Genomic DNA, 17,473 nt, shown 5'->3' with positions numbered 1-17,473 from the left:
TTTGTTTTGTTTTGAGTCTTTGATGCCTGATATGCTTTTGTTTGTTTGTCTGTCTGTCTGTCTGTTTGTTTTTTTGTTTTGTTTTGGGTCTTTGATGCCTGATACCTGATCCCATCGACACCTCATGATCACAGTCTGGTGCGCTTCTTCCATGTGGGCTTTGTTGCTTCTCAGCTAGATGGTTGCTTGTTCATCTTCAAGCTTCTAAGACCCCAGACACTATATCTTTTGATAGCCGGGCATCATCAGCTTTCTTCACATCTGCTTATGCACCCTTTTTGTCTTCAGTGATCATGTCAAGGAAGGTGAACATCACAGAGTGTCATGTTAGTAGAACAAATTGTTCTTGCATTAAGGGAGTACTTGAGTGGAGGACCAATGTCCATCTGCTACCATTATACTTTATAAATAAATATATGTACATAGATCTATTCCCCTGTCACTGTATATAAATGTATTTACATATATACATGCCTGTATTTAGATCTCTATAACTGTCCTTTGCCTCCCAGTTCTTTCCTCTATTTCCTTTTACATTCCTCCCATCCCAATATCATGTTTGGCCTGTAGGGTCTGCCCCCAACCCCTACTACTACCCCCCACCTCAGATGAATGAACTTCAGAGGACAGCACTGAAGCTGCTGCTCAGGAAGTGGGTGTGTCTGATCAGGAGCAAATGAAGAGAGAAGGAGAGAGTGGAACACCCCCTGGCCCCCAAGCCATGAGGACAATATTCCTTCTCAGAGCAGCCAATGCACAGAGATGGTCACAGGGCCAGCCCCATCATGAGATAGGACGATGTCCCTCACTGACACATAGCGCTAAGGGGGACAGCACTGGAGACACGGTGTGGGAGAAGTGCCTGATTCAACCCCACTGCACTGGGTGAAACACGAAGGGTGTACAGCGGAGCAGCTGGGGGAGCAAAGCAACGAAGTCCCCAAGGAATGCCAAAGATGGACTTTGGGGACAGGGCATGGCATCCCAGCAGACTTGCCTGGAAAACACTCATAAAGGTCAGTGGACAGACCTGGACCTGGGTGAGGGCTTTTCAGCTTTTAATGTTGGTTTTTCGTTTTCTCTTTTGTTGTATTAGCTGTTGTTGATTTACTTTTTGTCATCTCTTTTTGTTATGTTTTGCTTTGCTTTGTTTTTGCATGTACTGTCCGTGCATGTCTATCTGGACAAGATAGGCAGGATGAACAATACGGAGGAGAGAACAACAAGGTAGACGGTTCCAGGGGTACACGGGAGAGGGGGGGAGGGGGGAAAGGAGGGGTGTTCTAACAAATCCAGGGTCAAGGGAAGAGTAAGTGAACTAAAATTGATGGCGAGGAGGGCATAGGATGCTTGGGGGTGGGGGAGCTCCATCAAGGGCAATGTAGCTCAGAGGAAGTACTTTAGTTCTTAAAGTAACATCCTGGCTCGCCAATACTCTAAAGGGGTCTTGTGCAGCAGATGTACCAAATGCAATATGTCTTTTGATCTCCTGACTGCTGTTTCCCTGAGCATTGATTGTGGATTCAAGTAAGACAACTTCAGTCTTTGACAACTTCAACCTTTTCTCCCTTTATTGTGATGATACTTATTGGTTCAGTTGTGAGGATTTTGGTCTTTCTTCCATATGGAGTTGTAATCCATACTGAAGGCTATAGTCCTTGATCCTCATTAGCAAGTGTTTCAATTCTGCCTCACTTTCAACAAGCAGTGTTGTGTCATCTGCATACTGCAGGCTGTTAATAAGTCTTCCTTCAATCCTGATGCCACACTTTTCCTCATCTAATCCAGCTTCTCTGGTCATTTTAAACCAGGAAGTATTCCCTTGCTTTGTTCACACAACTGCCTCTTGACCCATGTACAGGTTTCAGGTGAACATAATGAAGTGTTCCATAATTCCATAAATTCACATTTATCCAGAGTTATTAGGGTCCACACAGTCAAATGCTTTGGCATAGCCAATGAAACACAAGTAAATATCTTCCTGGTATTCTCTGCTTTAAGCCAAGATCCATCTGATATCAGCAATGATATCCCTTGTTCCACATCCTCTTCTGAATCTAATATGAACTTCTGGCAGTTCCCTGTCAAGTTACTGCTGCAACTTTTGATAGATGATATTAAGCAGCATTTTACTTATGTCAGTATCAGTGATATCATTCCACAGTTTGGGCATTCTGTAGGGACATCTTTCTTTGGAAGGGGAATAAATATGGATCTCTTACAGTCAATTGGTCAGGTCTTCCAAATTGGTCTGTCTTCCAAATGTCCTAGCACAGATGAGTGAGTGCTTCCAGTGCTTCTTCAGCTCATTTAAACATTGCAATAGGTATCCATCAATTCCTGGAGCCTCATTTTTGGCTAATGCATTCAGTGCAGTCTGAACTCTTTCCTTCAGTTCCTTTGGTTCTTGCTCAGATGCTACCTCTTGAAATTATGGATTTTCAACTAGTTCTTTCTCTGTTTATTCTTCCCATCTTCTCTTCACGCTTTTTGTATCATTCAGTATTTTGCTTATGGAACCATTCAAAATTGCAATTCAAGGCTGTTTTTATTCTTGAGTTCTTTCCATTTCAAACATGCTAAGCGTGTTCTTGCTTTATTTTGTTTTCGAACTTCAGAACCATTTCATTATAAAATTAATATTAGACACTTTCTTTTCGAGCCACCCTTTGAAATTTTCTATTCAGCTCCTTGACTTCACCTTTCTTCCATTTGCTTTAGCTACTGTGTGATTAATAGCAAGTTTCATAGTCTCTTCTTATATCTTCTTTAATGTTTTCTCTCTTTCCTGTCTTTTTAGTGACCTTTTGCTTTCTTCATGAATAATGATCTTACAGCTCATTGGGTCTCTGTCAGTAGAGTGCAATTAATCAACACTGCTCTTGAGAGGTGCTCAAAATTCAGATGGGATAGACTCAAGGCCATATTGTGGCTCCTTTGGATTTGTTTTAATCTTCTTCAGCTGAACTTAAATATGAGCACTGGATTCCACAGTCGGCCCTGGTCTGGTATTGAGTTTCTCCATCATGTCTTCCCACAAATGTAGTCAATTTTATTTCTGTGTATTTCATATGGGGATGTCCATGTAAGGTATAGTTGCCTTTTGTATCGTTGAAAATAACGTATTTGCTATGAACAAGTCTTTTTGCAAATTCTATTATGTGATCTCCAGCTTAATTTCTATCAGAGTCCATATTTTCCAACTACTGTTCCTTCATCTGTTTCCAACTTTTGCATTTCAATTTTCAATAACTATTCATGGATCTTGATTGCATGTTTAATCAATTTCTGACAAGTCATTGGTAGAATTCTCCAATTTCTTCATCCCTAGGTTCTGCAGTTGGTGCATAAATTTGAATAATAGTTGTACTGATTGGATTTCCTGGAAGTTGGACAGATAATCTGATCACAGATAGCTTTGTGATGGATTTAGCAAGATCCTTTCTGATGATGAATCCCATGACTTTCTTCCTGATTGTTTTATTCCTGACATAGTAAATCGTGATTTTCTGAATCAAATGGCCAACACCTGTCCATTTCAGCTCACTAATGCCTAGGATATTGATCTTCATGAGTTCGATTTCATTTTTGACCACTTTCACTTTTCCTAAATTCATATTTCACACACTGCAAGTTCCAATCGTTATAAGATTTTTGCAGCTGTTTCTTGTTACTTGAGGCATGCCCAATTAACAAACGAAGGTCCCAAAGGCTCCACCAGACCACGTCATCATGGTCGACTCCACACCAAGAAATCATCTCCTCTTCAGATATGTTTTGAGTTCCCTCAGATCTGACAGACCCATCTCCCAGCAGTATCTCCGACAATGTTCTGCTTCCTTTGTTTAGGCTTCCAGTGTTTGACAATGCTTCGAAGCTATGCATAAGGTTTTCAGTGGCTTCTTTCCATGAAGTGAGGAACACTTCAGAGTTATTACAGAAGAGGTTGGGATTAGCAAAAAGCTATAATAATGGGTACAAGGATGAAGAAAATGTTCTAAAATTGATTGCGGTTATGATTACACAACTCTTTAAAATATAGTTAAACCATTAAATTGAAAGGTATTATAAAAGTGTTTCATTTTTTTAAAGTATTCTTTCAGATTAAAAAAATTTGCATTCAAAGTACATTGACAATTGACAGGAGGCTATCAGGTGTATCTTGACTGAACAGAGAATACTAGGAAGATATTTTCCTGTATTTTACTTACTGTTGAAAGGCACCTGACTGAGTGAATTATAAAACAATTAAAATAAGTTCATAGGATATGGCTACCATTGCAAAAAATGAGGAATTTCTGAACATTTGATTGTGTCCATTAGGAGCCTGTACATAGACCAAGAAAAGACATTTGAACAGCACAAGGGCATTCAATGTGGTTTCAAATCAGAAAAAGCATACATCGATGTTTTATCTTTTCACTGTATCTATTCATCCCATATGCTGAGCAGATAAAGAATATAGGCTATATGAAGAAGTCAGCATCAGGATGTAGGAAAGTTCATTACCAACCTTCAATGTGCAGATGGCACAACAATGCTTGCTGAAAATGAGAACTTGAAGCACTTACTGATGAAAATTAAAGAACATAGCCTTCAGTATGGATTACACCTCAATATAAAGAAAGAAAAAATCCTCAAATCTGAACCAGTAAACATCTTCATGATAGATGGAGAAAACGTTTGCGTTATCAAGGAATTCATTGTGCTTGGATCCATAATCAATGTCCACAGGAGCAGCAGTCAGACAAATCAAATGATGTCTTGTATAAAGCACATCTGCTGCAAAATGATGTCTTGTATAAAGCACATCTGCTGCAAAAGATCTCACTAACGTGTTAAAAAGCCCAGATGTTACCTGACCTAAGTCACAGTATCTTTAAGCACCTCAGATGGATGGGAAAGCTGGGCAATGATTAAGGAAGATGAAAGAAGAATCGATGCCTTTGAAGTATGATTTTGGTGAAGAATTTTAAATATATCATAGACTGTCAGAAGAGCAAGGAGTCCTGGTGGCATAGCGGGTTATGCTGAAAGGTTAGCACTTCAAACCCATCCACCAGGAGTAAGATGAAGCTCTCTGCTCCTGTAAAATTAATAGTTTCAAAAAATAAAGGGGGAGTTCTACTCTGTAGCACTGGAGCAACACCCATCGGAATCAGCTCATTAACAGCAGGTTTGGTTTTAGGGTTCACCAGAAGAACAAACATTCTGTCTGGAAAAGTATACAGCCAGAATGGTCCTTAGAAGCCAGGACGATGAGACTTCCTCTCACTTATATTCGGGTCTGGTATAAGGAGGTATGAGTCCCTGGAAAAGGACATCATGTTTGCCAAAGCAAAGGGTGAAGAAGAGAACGAACCTCAATGAAATGGATTGACATCATGGTGGCAGCAATGGGCTCAAACATAGCATCGGAGTAGAACTGGTCAGTGTTTCCTTCTCTTGTACACAAGGTCACGTGACTGGTGGCACCTAGCAAGACTAGGAAAATGCAGTGTCCCATCCATGCGCCTTCCACTTTGAGCTAATGAGGTTGCCATGGGTCACAGTTGACTTGAGGGTAACTGACAGCATCAAAAAGAGCTCTGGTGGTGTCCCAGTTAAGTGCTCACCTGCTAACCCAAGACTGGGGGGTGGAGTTTACCAGTGGTTCCTCGGTCCAACAGCTTTGATGACCTGTCATCTTATATTTCAATCCCAGAAACCCCATGAGGCAGTTTTCCTCTGTCCTGTAGGGTCACTATGATCTAAATTGACTTGCTGGCTTAACGCAACAATAACTAAAGGAAGATGCGAAGGAACTGTCTGCCATTCTAGGATACTTCATCTGCAACTTCAATGTGCATCAAAATATCACAGGAATTTTTAAAGATGCAAATTATTGGGCCCTACCTTTGAAAAAATTCTAAGTAGTCAGTCTGTAACGGGGCTGCTGGTGCCTTCTTTTTTACCAGGAATAGAAGATCTCTTGAACGAGACTAGTTGCCAGATCATACTTTGAGAAATACTGATCTATTCGGTTTGTAGCTTGCCTTGTCGAACAGCCTGCGTGGTGAGCCCTTTAAAGCAGGAATCGTGCCTTCTTTATCAATATCATATCAAATTATAGCACATTCACGTTTTACCTGGACAACTTGCCAAGGCACAGCTTGAGGCTTCGAAGACCTGAACTTGTGCATTTCTAACAGCTGCTGATCTGTGGACCACACTTAGACAATGATAAGATTCTATATTTTGCACTGTGCCCAAGAAAGAACTGAACCTACAGGTTCATTTATGGAATGCTTTGTATAATTCATGCGCTGACCATTTATCTTTCATACATCTCTACACTTTAATGCAGTACATAATATAATAAACCTTCCATTATCTGATCGTCTCTCAAATTGATTCCTTCTGGAGTTCATATAATTCTTAATTCAATTGTCCTGGGGACTGTCCTTGAGTAATAGGAATTAGAATATTGGACTGCAGGATCAGAATTCTAAGTAACTTTGACAAATTGGAGGAACGTTACATTATAAATGAACAGGATAAAGTCCAACAGTGTAGGTGCAAGACAGTGCCCTCAGGCATGAAAAATAATGGGTACACAATGAAGAAAAATGGGGGAGACCTGAAAAGCACATGGAAAGTCAAAATCTAAAATCTCATCACTCACGGTGAGAAATTATGCTAAGACATTAGCATTGAGGCAAGAAATTAAGTGATTTTCTTTTTTACATAACATAAAGCCCCAGGTTAAGAAAAATATATAACTATTAAAATGACACAGCAAGTTACTAAGTTTGAAAAAGTATACTTCTGATATTTATATTTGTCTGGCATGGATCCTGATTTTGACATCACTTTCTACTCAAATTACTCGTGGTATACATCAATCTCCATTAATGTTTATGAATTCAGTCCTGATTGCACATCAGAGTTACTTGGATGATTTTTAAAACCACCAATGCATAAGCCCATCCCACAATAATTAACTTCAGAATCTCTGGGGTCTGGCCCACATCAGGATTTTGTAAACACCTAACAGAATCCCTGCAGGGTGAACATGGTCAATAACTGGCTGCTAACTGAAAAGTTAAAGGTACGAGCCACTCACACTTGTGTCCTAGGAAAAGCCTGGTGATCTATTTACCAAAACTCAGTCATTAAAAGCTTCTGGAGCATAACACACATGTGGTTTCCATGAATCTGGGTCAACTAGCAGCAATTGCTTGTTTTGTTTGAAAGCTGCCACAGAAGATTTTAATACTTTGAGCACCCTCTCCAAGACATGGTGAGCAAGCACTATCAGGATCAGCAAAGCCACCTGATCACCTTGCAACTGAACATGGATCTGTAGCACAGCTCAGCTGAGCTCAGCATTATGATCAGGATCACTGCTCTGACCTGTAGACCCATGAAATCTTGTGGTTGTTAGTTATACATCATTCGTGGCAATATGCTATAATATCCAGATATATAAAAAATTTGTAAAGGTGCCCATCATGGTTCTACTTGTGTGAAAAATTGGTGGTGGGGGTGGTGGGGGGCAGACGGGGGATGCAAGAGAACTCAGCCAATTGAATCAAGGAACCAGCAAAGCCATCAAAATACATCAGTGACTATGGTAGAAAAATCACTGCAAGGCTTTTAGAGCCCAGAGGGCACCTACAGAAGGACGACTTTCATATTGGCACTCATCACTGGGGTGGGGGTGGGGGTGGGGGTAAACCCTGAGTCAGCACCTGAGTATCAGGAAAATCCTCAAAGGGCATTGCCAGCATCAGCAGCCTCTGCAGCTGACACTCTTGCAGGGAACTGAAGCAGAGAAAGGGCAAAGACCACATGATAGTAAGAAGGTTAAAATTGTCGGAAATAATATTCTCTAGGGCCTGACAGAAATAAATGAGAACAGATAGCTTGAAAGGTCCTGGCAGAGAAAGGATGCTTTGTGATCATGTTTTTCAGCTCTGTCTTACCCCACAACCTGGTGTGGCCTCTGAGAAATTTTTTATAAATGTCTATTTAATTTTTTCCCATTAATTTTCCTTGTTTTCAAAAAAACACAGAACGGGTTACCACCACAATACAAGCCCATTCATCTCTCACCTGCCTGGATGCATGCCCACAGGCATGGCCACGCAGTGTCCACCTGCATCATTTCTATTCTCCTTGCCATCCCCATGCCTCTTAGTTCTGAGTTTCCGCTTTTGTCGTGATAACCAGGGAGGTAAATTTCTCTTTTTCTAGAAGAGTTTTTCACAATCCCCACAGTTGACCAATAGAATATGGAATTGTATACAAGAAGTAGCAGTCACACTTAACTGTTCCCCAACGTACTGGGTAACAAGAGCAGCATTGAAGCTGAACTTACCATTAGAAGAAAATAAAAACTTCACACTCTTTATTGTCACTTAATGAAGGGTGAAGTCGATTTCTTCACCCCGTAAAAATACGCTTGTCCATATGACTTGGTCTGGCCAGTGGGCTATCTGTAAACGTAATTCAAGGAGACATAAACGAGTACATGCTCATCGAGCCTTGCTCTTTTCCTTCTGTGTTTGTAATTCTGAGATAATAAGGTGAATATTCCCCAGTAGTCTGCTGGAGAGGCCAGTGATGGAAAACCAAGACATCCCAACATGTAAACTGTTAACCACAAGATGAATGTGACCATCATCACTCATCCAGCTCTACCTGAACTGTCAGGTGAGAGTAGTTTAGACAAAGCTAACTGAAAATAGCCAGCTTAGTTCTCCCCAAATTGCCAACTCACAAAATTACCATATATACATACTTGTGTATAAGTCAAGTTTTTCAGCACATTTTTTCATGGTAAAATTAGGTGCCCTGGCTGATATTCGGGTCAGGTTATACTCAAGTATATATGGTATGAGCGAATAACTATAAGTGACCATTAATTTAACCCACTAAGTGTTTAAGTGGCACATTTTTGGAAATAAAGGCTAAGTGTCATAAAAGTATAAAAAATCAGAGAGACGTGGTGTAGTGGAGAGTTACCGCATCTAATACAAGACTCAAAGGGGTTTTTCAGACTACAGCAATATGTTATGGCTCAGAACTCAGACAGGAAATTTGTTTCTGTCTAACTTTAAAATTTTATTGAAAAAGTCCATAGAAAAAGCAAGACAAAACCAAACCAAAATAAATAAATAAAACAAAAACTTAATTTCAGAGATCTTTAAAAAATCATTGTTATGTTAACTACGTAGTTGTTCGCATTTTTTCTCTTCCCTGGTTTAGAAAAATCAGACCCAAACTTATATCCTAATTCTAACAAATAAATAAAATAATACAGATTACAAAGCCTATATGGTCATTGTGGGAGATCAAATTTTCCATGCATTATATAATTTTTACTTTACACTAATATTTTTTCATGTTTTACTTACATTTTTCTTTAATCTAAATATCCTGTGAATTAAGATTTGATGCACAATATTTCCTTCTCCATTTGTTCTATTTTGATGTAAAGGGAAACCTTAAAACTACCTGGATCACAGGCACGTCATTTCCCATTTGTTCTCCATCCTTCACCGGCCTAGGATACAGTCATCGAAAGGGAGGAGGCAAGCAGAAGTGGTACAACATTCTGCAATTTTCCAAATGCTAGATATAATCTACGATAGGTGCAATTTCTATCAAAATAATTTCCCCATAACAATACACACTCTTATTAGACTCGTGTTTTTGCTGACATCGCCCAGAGTTGCTTCACTCAGCATCCTGCATAGAAGGGGGGCAGGGGAGTACCCATTGCTGTGATATAACTATATTTTGATTTGTCTGGCTCTGTATTCTTTTAGAGATGCACATTCTTTCTTGCCACTTCCAAATGAGTCAGAACTCACTGCATTTCAACAGAGCTATGTGAATTTTTATCTAAGTGTTTAATTGGGAAAATTGTTTTGAATGTATTCTTTTGACTGGTAGAGTGAAATGGATATTGTTTTTCCTCTAATGTGAATAAAGAGATGAATAGGATTTGGGGATTAGCTTGAATGTCTTCTTTGAAGTCATTTATATAATATAGCATCTTATTATTACTGCATTCCTAACATTCAAACATACACTGTTCTCTGTGAGTTAAAACAATAGCTATATAAACATAAAATACATTACTCATGTCTGCTGTGTACTTAGTTGTTCATTATTAATATTAATCATCTCTGCTTTCTTTCAGGGAATTTAAAGTCCCATATATTTTAGAATCAAAGCTGTCAAGAATTATAACACGATTGTATGTGAGCTCTATAAAAGGAGATATAAATGTCAATCAAAATGGTCATTGCTTGCTTCATTTATATTCAAAGTGCTTCTACCCATGAATGATATTAATAGTTTATATTCTCCTTACCTAATTTCCAAAGGAGCTCGAAGCAGGTTAAGTCTTTTCATCCTCGTCACCTCTGTTTGAGAAGGAGGCCGCTCTAGACGCGCTCCCAAGCGTGTACGACAGAGCACCACAGACATTGCCAGGTTCAAGACTGTGACGGGAAAGGATGGGCGGTGACCCCGTGCACGGCTTGATTGGCTCATCTAAGTCGCCATTATACTCCCTCCCACCGAGTTGAAGGGTTTGGGAAGGTGACTCTTCTTTCTCTTTACTTTGGCAGTGGGGAAGAAGTGTCCGCTAGATGTTAAATATAGCGAATGTCTTCATAAGACCACGTTAGAGCAGAACCCTTCTGAACTTCTGAAGCTGTATACCTGATGAGGAGGCTCAGGGTATACCAGCAGATAAGACATTTTATCCTCTACTAAATAATAGTTAAGTAAAATGCAATACCATACCAAGTTAAAATGACCTTTACTAATCTCTTGTGAATGTCACTGTTTTATTCTGAACACCTGTGGAGAAGATGCTAACAAGCACAGGCAGCGATGATATTGTTACAGAAAGAGGTAGAAATTAGAAATCGAAGGTAGAAATCGTTCCTCAAGAAGAGCAAAATGACCTAGGCAATTATAAGGACATTTCTAAAGTAATTGGCATCCTGCTTTTCTCCATTTCCTAAGACACGGGTTTTTGCAGCAAATTGGTCCAATGGACTCACAGCGCAGGCCCAAATGACAAACACTAAAAGTTGTATCAAACACATGCCCCAGATTCACTGTCAGGGCCATGGCTTGTCCTCTGGGCATCCCTGATGACTTTCCTCTTTCTGTTACAACTGCTTGGCTCGAATTGGCGATAGAAGAATCATTGTTAGAGCTAAATGGAATAGCCACTTTGGTTGACTCTGTTACCTTGTAGATAAATGGAAGATGCCTGGTGAAAAAGTACCTGTAGATGGTTGATTTTCCCAAATTAAAAAGAAAATGATTGCTGTTGTTTTAAAATACTACTTTCATTTAATTAATTAACTACATAAATAAAATCAGAGGATGCTCAAGGAATATCTTACAGAGAGGAAAATATTGGGTAAAGAACCGAAGTAGTTGAGGGAGTGAGCCCCATACAAATCTAAGAATACTCGAGAAAAAAATAAAAGCCAAAGGTCAAGTCCTATGAGGGAATGTTGCAGGTATAATAAAGGGTAAGGAAACTGACTGTATAGTCCCCAAAATGGCCAACACAGTATTTCGCATCCCACACAATCAGCCAGAGCTTTGACAGTGCCCTTCCCTTATCAAGAGGTAAAATCTTTGTCTCCTTCCCTGGAACATGGCAGGCCTTTGTGACTTCCTCATTTTATAAGTGTGGTAAGCATGGCAGAAGTGACATGTATTAACTACGGAGGCTCACTCATCGAAGGACTAAAACTCTGGCTCTCTTTCTTGGGCTGCTGACCCTTACCACTCAGCTACCACACAGAAAAGCAGTCAAGGTAGAGATAGACAGAGGTCAAGTCTTAGCTGTCAGCCAACATCAAGGTATGGACCACTTTGAAAATAAACCCTACAGTCCCACAGTGAATTATTCCAACAAATACAATGTACAGCAGAAATTCACTTTTTCCATTAGCTCTAAACTAATTGAAAATTTGTGATATAATAATTTATTGTGATTGTTTTGAATTACTGTATTTTGGGAGCCAATAGATTACCAAAACTCAAAAGCAAAGCCACTGCCATTGAGTCAATTCTGACTCACAGAGACTCCAAAGGGCAGAGTAGAACTGACCCTGTGGTGTCTGAGGCTGTAAATCTAGACAGGATCATAAAGCCTCATCTTTCTCCTAAAGAACAGCTAATGCATTCAAAGTACGGCCTTTTCAGTTAGCAGCCCAACCCATAACCCACTCTGTCACCAGAGCTCTTCAGCCATAACGTTAGGTAACCAAAATAAAAGAACACGAAGCTGTGACAAAGACAAACTCATCTGGATAGTGCTTTTCCTGTCACAACATTTGAATATTTGATTATATGGAAATCACTGTCCTACGCATCCTACAAGAATATTGGCAGGTCACTAGGAGACTTCCCATCTCTATTCATTCTTAGGTTTCAGTCAACGTAACTAGGTACCTTCAAGTTGACTCTGCCTCAAGGCAACCCCATGTGTGTCAGAATAGACCTTACACTCTACGGAGTTTCCACGAAAGATAGTTCTGAAGTGGAGCAACACCTTGGTGGTGCCTCTGAGTGGCTTGACTCTCCAAACTTTTGAATGTAACACCCATATGTTAGTTCAGGTAGACCAGAGAAACAAATTCATGGTATGAGAAAGTTTTATATAAAGGGTAACTGTACATTAAGAAAGCATCTCAACCCAGTCTAGTCCAAGCCCAAAAGTCCAATATTAGCCCATATATCTGATACCAATCTATAAAGTCCTCTTCAGACTCACAAAACCCATGCAAAGACACTGAATGCAAGATGATCACAGGCCAGTAGGTAGAAAGTCTTTGGATCCAGTAGTGTTGTAAGCATCTCAGCACTGGCAGGGGTCTCTATGTGGCTTCTCCAGCTCCAGAGGTCTGGTTACATCAAGGTAGGTCCATGTGGTTCTCCAGATCAGGGCACTCAAGTAGTTCCATGTGTCTCCCAGGGAGTCAGCAGAGAGAGAGAGAGAGAGAGGGGTCTCCCACCTCTAAGAAGGAACACGGGATTTCCCAGACTTCCCATAGGCCTCATTGGCTATGATCTGATTGACAGGCTAGACTCCACCCCTACATTCTTAATCCTCAAATTGACAGACAATTATATAACTACCACAGTAATTTATCAGCCAACTCCTTGCTGTTAGCTGATGTCAAGTCAGTCCCTAATCCACGATGGCCCCCAATTGAAATACTGCTCAGTCTTCCACCATCCAAATGATTAAATACAGAGAGGAATTGTTATCCATACCATTTTTGTTGGTTTTCTCAGACAAACGGAAAAGGAGAAAGAAGGCTTAAGATGCGATCTTCTGGACTTTGTTTTCTTCTGGTTTAAGAAGCCTCAAGTTTGCAGACTTTTAGAGGATGCAGTCTGGCTCATCTGTAAACATTTGCTTCACTGTGTAGGAGGACAAGCAAACACAGCCCCATAAACAGAGTGCTTTTCGATGCTCAGAGGCTCACAAAGATGGGCCTAAAAGAACGCATGCTTCTTATGCTTTAAGCAAGGTGGTACACCAATGCCAGGTGCAGGATCATCTGTGCGTGGGGCAGAGTTTATTGGAGTACACCATGGGGAAGTTTGTAGAAGTGAATTAGGCTGTTTAAAAATACAAATACGTGAATATTTTACAGAGATGTGCACATGTCATGGCAAAATACAAAACTTTAAATACTGTCCATGATTGTAAGTGGCCTATGGGGTAGAAAATGAACAGAATGTTGAATGAAATGTCCAAGTCTTAGACCAGCCATTGAGATGAGTCAGTGTGAGTCAGTTGCCCCTAAGGTAAAGTTAGGGATTATGTCTAAGTATTAAATTTTATTATTGGCCTCAATAATTGGCCTCTATCAATGCCCTAAGATTTGTGTAACAAAAATGGTTTGTTTGGCAGTTCAAACCTATCCAGTACAACTTCAGAGAACAAGCTCTGACAATCTGCTTCTATAAAGATTACATCCAATAAAAATCTTATAGAGTTCTACTCTATAGCAATATGGGGTCACTTTGAATTGATGTCAACTTGAAAGCAACAGATTAGTTTGGGTTGATTTTTGTTTCTTACTGTGTTGGCCTGCTAACTTTGGGGTCTCTCCTCTTCTGGCTCTCAGGTAGCCTTGTGTCTTGCTTTAGCCATTAGAATGCGGTGGAGGAAACATCCTGCCAATCTTGAGCCTTAATTCATGAAACCTTAATGTTTCAACTCTGTCTCTTTGAACCCTGCCAAGTTACCATATGAGCATATTGGTCTGGCCTGGAGGATGAGAGTCTGGGTGAAGTAATTGTCTCAGCCACCACCATCCAAGAGCAATTCACAGCAAACTGACCCAGCTAGGATTAGCAAAACCATATAATCAATCCGTAGCTGACCCTAGAGCAGTGGTTCTCAACCTGTGGGTTGCGACCTCTTTGGGGATCAAACAACCCTTTCACAGGCATTGCCTAAGACCATTGGAATACACATATTTCCGATGACATTAGGAACTGAGACACCACTCCTCTATCTGTCTGCAGGTGGGTCTGCCCACATGTAGATACACCCACATACGAATACCTGGCATGATGACATCATTGCGCCAACCCCATCATATACGCCCCGTACAAATACAGGTATATGTGACAGGGTTGGTGCCATAATGTACTTGTGCGGACCAGTCACACTTGTAGAGAACACCTACTGTGTAGAAACAGCTGCTGTGTTGAAAGTAGTTACTCTGTTAAAAGCAGCTACTGTGTTGAAACTAGCAGTATTGGAGATAAAACAACACTTCATGGATTATAATGACTGGGTAAATGAAAAATCATGTACTGTAAAATAATCAACTGCTATATATATATATCCAGTTTCCCAAAAAATAAGACAGTGTCTTAGATTAATTTTTTCTCCCAAAGATGCACTAGGTCTTATTTTCAGGGGATGTCTTATTTTTCCATGAAGAAGAATACGGTACACATTTATTGTTTATTGTTTTATTAAAAGAGACCTTGCACTTCCTGTCTGCTCCAGCTGCGCTGAGGCCAATAGTGAGCTGCGCAGCAGCGCCTACCGCTACGGTCCAGAGTCCAGAGTTAAGGTACCTTCGGAGGGCCTTATTTTCGGGGAGGTCTTATTTTCAGGGGGATGGCTTACTTTCGAGGAAACAGGGTGTGTGTGTGTGTGTGTGTATATATATATATATATATAAAACTTAACCTGAATGCTGATCGGTCTTTTTAAATTCAGCTGTGATTGATGTTAATACTACCCCCTTGTGATAGTAACAGATATGTAAACACACACACACACACAGAATGGTAAATCATAGGAAACTTTAATGAACTGTATTGACTGAACTATGCCAGGTATCATCTTTTGTATTATTAAAGCTATTGTTATATGTTATTTTCATTAGCAAACCATCCCATGACAATGGATCATGTAGAGAAGAACGTTAAGAAAAGAAAATATAGAGAGGACTTTTTTTTATTATTATTTTTTAATCATTTTATTAGGGGCTCATACAACTCATCACAATCCATACACACATCAATTGTGTAAAGCACATTTGTACATTCATTGCCCTCATCATTCTCAAAACATTTCCTCTCCACTTATACCCCCGGCATTAGGTCCTCATTTTTCCCCTCCCTCCCCACTCCCCCCTCCCTTATTAGCCCTTGATAGTTTATAAATTGGTATTTTGTCATATCTTGCCCTGTCCGATGTCTCCCTTCACCCACTTTTCTGTTATCCATCCCCCAGGGAGGAGGGCACATATAGTTCCTTGTAATCGCTTCCCTCTTTCCTATCCACTCTCCGGGAGGACTTTTTACAGTATGGTTTTACCTCAATAATTACAGCAGAATTGAAAAACCACAATGGGTTTTTTGTTGTGAAGTTCTATCAGCCAATTCTATGAAGCTTAACAAACTAAAATTCCATTTTGATAGCAAACTTTGTCACCAAGGATACCAACTATTTTAGAAGCAAAGCTGATGGACTCAAGAAAGCCAGACCTGACACTGGTGGCAAGTACCACAAACAAAATGTAGAAGCTATTGAAGCTTCATATATGGTGGCACTCGGAATTGCCAGAGCTGGGAAATCTCACACCGTTGCTGAGAATTTACTGTTGCCAGCACCCAAAGACATTGTTCAAGTTATGATCAGAGACAAATTTGTTACGAAATTGAGTGCAATTTCCTTATTCCTTATAACAACACTGTCTGCAGAAGAATAGATGACATGTCTGCTGATATTCTTGATCAGGTAATCCAGGATATTAAATCTGTTCCACTTTCAATATTTAGAATCCAGCTTGATGAATCTACAGATGTTGCAAACTCTTCACAGTGACTGGTTTACGTGAGGTATTTTAATGATGGCAATTTAAAAGATGAGTTTATTTTTTGCAAACCTCTTGAAACTACAACTACTGAGCATGATGTATTTGACACAGTTGGTTCATTTCTGAAAGAGCATAGGATCTCTTGGGAAAAGGTTTGTGGTGTTTGCACAGTTGGTCCTCCAGCTATGCTAGGATGTCGTTCTGGATTTCAATGTTTAGTACTGAATGAGTCACTAAAAGTCATTGGAAATAACTTTGTGATTCATCAGCAATTAGCAATGAAGACGCTGCCACAAGCATCATAAGTTCTGTCAATTTTGTAAAGGTGAGCACTTTAAACAGTCGACTGTTTTTGCAAATGTGCAACGAGTTGGATGCGCCAAATAATGCTCTGCTATTGCACACTGAAGTGAGATGGTTGTTGAGAAAAGTTTTAAAACATGTTTTTGAGATTCATGATGAACTCAAAACGTTTTTTATTCAGAAAACAAGACAGAAATTTGAAGCACTTTTCAGCAATAAAAGTGAACTGCAGAAAATAGCTTACTCGGTTGACATCTTTGCCATCTTAAATGAGTTAAGTTTATCAAATGCAACATGCTTCAATTTGTCTGAAAAGATCTGACCATTCCAAATGAAACTTCAGCTTTGGCCAAAAAAATTGGAAGAAAATAAAATTTACATGTTGCCTACCTTATCTGCTTTCTTTGAGGAACATGACATTGAACCAGACAAAAGGATTACAATGAGCATTTCTGTGAAAGAACAATTGCACATGCTTGCTGACGAAATTTCATCGTACTTTCCAAATCTACCTGAGATAGTTAGTTTATTGTGCCAACCTGGCCGATAAACACATGTGGGACTAGTTGAAGGGCGGAGAGATAAATGGCTCGGTGAGCCTCGCCTTTCTTGTCTCTTGCTCTTTGATCATTGGACCAGTGTGTAGCTGCCTTGCTTGTTCTGTGCCTCAATTTACAGGGTACACTACCTGAGGGACACCTAGCCTGTGGACTGTGTCACTGTAAGTTGAGGTCCCTTTAAGACCACATGATTGGAATGTACATCTCTGGAGCTGGGGACTGACG

Source organism: Echinops telfairi, unplaced genomic scaffold, assembly GCF_000313985.2.
Source record: "Echinops telfairi isolate 266 unplaced genomic scaffold, ASM31398v2 ScPeMD7_5592;HRSCAF=6446, whole genome shotgun sequence".
NCBI classification, from domain to species: domain Eukaryota; kingdom Metazoa; phylum Chordata; class Mammalia; order Afrosoricida; family Tenrecidae; genus Echinops; species Echinops telfairi.
Note: the sequence above shows the minus strand (reverse complement) of the source record.